Source organism: Ovis aries, chromosome 12 (genome assembly GCF_016772045.2).
Source record: "Ovis aries strain OAR_USU_Benz2616 breed Rambouillet chromosome 12, ARS-UI_Ramb_v3.0, whole genome shotgun sequence".
Classification (NCBI taxonomy): Eukaryota; Metazoa; Chordata; class Mammalia; order Artiodactyla; family Bovidae; genus Ovis; species Ovis aries.
In genome coordinates, this window is record NC_056065.1 from 51,219,994 (window position 1) to 51,225,483 (window position 5,490).

General features: G+C 39.4%; 1 protein-coding gene across 9 annotated transcripts in view; it reads right to left on the minus strand.

The window, feature by feature from the left end:
• DDI2 (DNA damage inducible 1 homolog 2) overlaps positions 1-5,490 on the minus strand; it is a 43,191-nt gene that overhangs the window by 36,672 nt on the left and 1,029 nt on the right. The window lies entirely within an intron of this gene.

Here is a 5,490-nt window from a genome sequence, read left to right on the forward strand (position 1 = left end):
GTCCATAGCCCTCAGGCTTCTCTATCCACTAGAGCAGGATGCCATTTCCTACTCTAGGGGATCTTCTCGACCCAGAGACTGAACCCACGTCTTTCGTCTCCTGCACTGAGAGGTGGATTCCTTACTACTGAGCCACCTGGTAAGCCCACTTAAGCTTGTATCTCATAATAAAAGTACACCAGAATCAACACAGATGGTTTGCAATACAATCTGAGAGTCATATTATAACTTCTGGGACTGCTTTTAAAACCACCACAAATCTGAAGTGACAAGTGTCCTGGGTTGAGGTGTGCAGCAAGAAGCGTACCAAGAGAAATGTTACGCAGCCAGCTCCACCAGAGGGGCTTCAACTTCGTGAAGCAACCAGGAGGTACCAGGGCCTAAGGCCTATTGGGTAAGAAAGTCAATTTTCCAGGGTCAGAAATTCAACCACCAGTATATTTAGAGACATGTGATCAGTCAACAGGTTCTAAGTGCACTTTTTATAAAAGAACATTTACTTATCTACTCAAAGAAACTTGGGAGAATCTGAATGCTCCATTCCACAGATGACTGAATTTTCTTCAGGCTGTAAATACTCCATGGAAAGCCATCTTAAAACAGCAAACAGCTATCACCGGGTGAGCTCCTACCAGAGCCAGCATCTTACTAGGTTCTCACAGTTTTTCACCTAATCCTCATATTCTCTTGTCTAAGTCTCACAACCATCTTATGAAACAGACATTAACTGTCCCATCTGATATACAGTTAAGTGACCTGACGCTCCAAGGCTATTAAGAGAACTGGGACTGGGACCACATCTGCCTGACTTTACAGCCACACTCTTTCCTAGAACCACACACAACTTTCCCAAACAGAAGTCCAACATGGCCTGGTGAATTAGCTGGGTGACCTTTCCAAGGGCTATCAAGCCACCCATCACCAGTGAAGGTGGCTCAGTGGTAAACAATCTGCCTGCCCACACAGAGATAAAGGAGATGCGGGTTTGATCCCTTGGTTGGGAAGATCTCCTGAAGGAGGAAACGGCAGCCACTCCAGAATTCTTGCCTGGGAAATCCCATGGACAGAGGAATATGGCAGGCTACAGTCCACGGGGTTGCAAAGAGTCGGACACGACTGAGTGCGGACACATGCACCACTAAAGGCCTCTACTCACCAGGGGATCAAAACACGTCCACTGTCCAATGCACCCCTTGCCCTGAACAGGAAGAAAGGAGCACTGGCAACTCCTCACTCTTCGGATTCCCATTTTACAGATGCCATACATCAATCCATCACTGTTCAGCTAAACAGTTTTTCCTCAGTGGACAACATATTTTAAGAAGCAGGTAGCCTAATCTAACAATAAAAATGTAAGATCCAGGTAGTCACTACCCTCAAACGTGTACATGAAATATGGAAGACTGCTATCTGCTCCAATTTCCTGAAAACACTAGACTGGAGAATGTGGGTAAGGAGTAAGCATTCTTCATACTGACAAAGCAGCAGATATATACCATTCTAGTCCAAGGGCACAGATGAGATAGTAGCTCAGTTGAAATTATAACTGCCACAGAGAACTTTTGTTGTTATTATTGTTGTTAAAACAGGTTTAAGAATCTAAGAAACAATTATTCTGCAACTGATGTCCCAGAATAAGTCTGAATGATTTTTCAACTTAATATGAGACTCCAGGAGATAAATGGTTTCAAATTTCTAGCAGTCAAAACAAGTTTTGATAATGGCACTGGTGATGCTTTCTACCATTCATAATATGCAGCTCCAAGATTATAAGGCTCAAAATTCAAGTTTTGCCATTTGTAAGAACATACAACAGAAAAATGTATACAGCTACAAGCCTTAATCTCCAAAAGTGGCACAACTCTTAGTACTTAATTCAGCGTAGACACCCTGGAGATTGAATTCTCATCTTAGCCAACATTCAGTGATAGACTAATTAATATGACTCCAGAACCTTTAAGTAGGATGTCAACAGTTTCCAGGTCTCTGAATGAGCGACTTCAATCAATCAACAGGTATCATAACAATACATTTCTAGCATTAAGGATCATAAAACAGCCACAAAACCCTTAGAATCAAATTTGAACAGCTTCATAATAGTATCTACTATTAACTGAAAATGCACTATATACCAAGTGATCTACACATACTATCCAATGTTAACAGTCAGCTTGACTTTTACAACCGTTCTGGAAGATAATTTGGCAACAGTTACTACAAGCCTCTCAAAAATCTGGCAATTTCATATCTAAGAATTTATCCTAAGAAAACAAACAGAAATGGGGACAAAGCCTTAAGTATAAGGTATCCATGGAAATGTTATTCAAAACTGGTTCCAAATGCCCCCAACTAAAATGCCCAGCAATAGGGCATTAAATAAATACATACAATATGAAGTAAATGTAATACATCTATATGATGATAAATTATGTGGCCATTAAAATGATAAATTGTGAGGATTTGAATGTTAATGGGAGGGGCTTCCCTGGCATTCTAGTGGTTAAGACCCTGAGCTTAGGGGGCACAGATTCAATTCCTCGTTGTGAAACTAAGACGTTTACATGCTGTGCAGCGCAGTCAAAAAAAAAAAATGAAAGAAAAAAAATTGAACTGTTACGGGAAAATGTTGACAATGTACTTTGACTAAACAAAGTAAGGGATGAAATTGTTTACTATAGTTCAGGGCACATGTTTAAAAGATATATTTTAACTATATAAGAAAAAAGCTTAGGAAAAAAATATACCAAGATGTAAACTGCAGCTGAGTTATAAAGTAATAAATAATAGTGTTCTTCTTCCTCCTTTTGTATATGTTACAAGTTTTCTGTAATGAACATGTAGTATTTAACAGAAAAGAAATATATGAAAACTACCTGTGAAAACAAGCATGCCAAAATCAGCTACAAAAGCAATTTTCAGTTTCTATCGGTTTAAAATAGTGTTTTACAAACCACAGAACACGCTGTGTGCAGCTTCATTTCTAGGATCATACAGTTACTGCTATTATTTGGTATTTAAATATACTTTCATTTGAGAGTACTTACACACCTTGCACTTTTTTTTGTTAACCACATGCCACCTACAGGGGTAAATTATAACAATGTTTCAAAAATGCAAAGATATTAATTGCAAGTGAAGTTGCTGCTGCTGCTAAGTCACTTCAGTAGTGTCTGACTCTGTGGGATCCCAGAGACGGCAGCCCACCAGACTCCCCCGTCCCTGGGGTTCTCCAGGCAAGAACACTGGAATGGGTTGCCATTTCCTTCTCCAATGCATGAAAGTGAAAAGTCAAAGTGAAGCAGCTCAGTCGAGTCCAACTCCAAGCGACCCCATGGACTGCGCCTACCAGGCTCCTCCGTCCATGGGATTTTCCAGGCAAGAGTACTAAGTTCCTATAATTGTTTGAAATTTCTCCAGCCAAGTCTGCATCAAAGCATCAAACAGGGCCATGCCTGGCTTCTAAGCCCACACTTGTGTTAAGAGATGGAACATGCCCAGCTTTAATCATGTACAAGGAGAGATTGTGTCTATTCTAAATGTGTTATCACTGCATTATAACTACTACAAGGACTAGCGCTGTTAAAAATTAACACCTTTTCCCATTGTACCCTCATGCACAATCCATGCCAATCTTGAAAAACTGAATTATAAACCAGTGATCCTTAATGTGGTTCACACATTCAAGACAGTTCTTCAAGGATGCAGGAAGAAAATAGAAAATATTAGAATTTTCATTTCCATTTTAGTTTATCCTTCCTTAAATTCTATCCTGGGCCTGTTTATACTGTACCTAAGGTATTACTTCATGTATATAACTGATGTTTACAGCTATTATATATCCATACATGTAATATACATGAATTTATATTATGCATATACCACTAGCTCATATATATTAATTATACATATCACAAAGATTAATATTTCAAAACATTTTACTTAGAAGAATACATAAGCAAAAAAGTTTGCAGACCAGTGGTCTGAAAACACAGTGACAGGAAGAAATAGTCAGGAACAGTCACAAGAAAAAAAAATTCCCTTTAGAAACGGCATCAGAAATGGAGGTGAAGGAATGAGAACAGAGAAGGTAAATAAGAACAGTAAAGGTAAAGAGACCAGGAGAACTTTGAGAGGGAGGAGGGGGAGGTGAGTAACAGGGGAGAACCCTGGGAGGTAAAGGAGTGGAAGGGAATACGCCAACTAAGTGAAAACGACATATATGTGTATTAAAACTACAATGATGTTTACTATTATGATTTTGCGAAAGGAAATGACTCAAGTGTCTAGGGTGGATCCTGTTCCTGCCTGATGGGCAAGCAACTGAAAGACAGCCGACCACCAGACATCCTAAAATAGACACTGTGTTAGGTTACAATGGAGCCAACAGAAGAAACTTGAAAAACAGGAGTTGTTTACTGGCTCCGTCAGGCAGGCTTAACACACGTCAGAGCCCAGGGTTCCATATGCTAATTTGGCTTGGGAAGGAAGTAAACGCCAAAACACTGATGATGAATAAGAAAGAATTTGGAGTTAGCCTAAGTGTTCAATTAGTAAGGTATTCCGAACCTGCCACGCTGGCAGGACAGTGCGTGCCTTGACCATACAATTAATTGTCTTTCACTCTGACACTCTCTTTATTTACATTTTTGGCTACAGCAATTTCAAAAAGTGCAGGAATACAGAAATCACAATCTTCATCTTCACTCAAGCCCAACAACAAAATCAATTTACCTTTTTTTAGTCCACTTACCAACTGGTGATTGTAAGCAGGGTAAGAGAACTGCCGGAGGGGGAAGAGAACAACTGAAAAAGCCACCTTCAAAAATCTGAGTTGATTTTCCCTCCCCACTTAAACTGTTGTTTTGTAGCTCTGTATCTGAGGGATTTACAGACAGGAACTGGATCCTGAGTTTTTCTGGATGCCTTTATAGAAGTTCCAAGAAATCCCTTTTACCAATATCTTTGTATGTTTTGCATGAATGTCAATTTGAGTGACACCCTGTGACCGAAAATAAAGTCTTTCCTGATACTCAGCTTATGCCAACATTCTAAAGTTCAAAGTGTAAAGGAATCATACTTACTTCCGAACAAAATATCGACACATTTGTTTACCATAACACAGGGCAGAACAAGCTGTAATGAGGCAACAGTTTTTGGAACTATTTCATAACTGCAGTAGGAAATCAAGATTTACTTTCTGGGACCTTGGACGACTTCTATAATTTTATTAATGTTTAGACTATGTCCTTCAAAGTCCACTTATCAAGTCAGGATTTAGACGTTTTAGTGTGAAGGCCACGGAGCTATAGTCATCAATTCTATTTGGTAGCAGACCCCACACATTTTTTGAGAATAAATTACTTTGCTTACTTAAAATATAGGAGCAGTCGAATTTCCTCCCAGCAGGGTTAAGGGAAATGAAACAACCCAATCACACTGAGGCCCATTTTAAAGCAAATATTCTCATAAAGTACTGAGCTTTGAACTCAC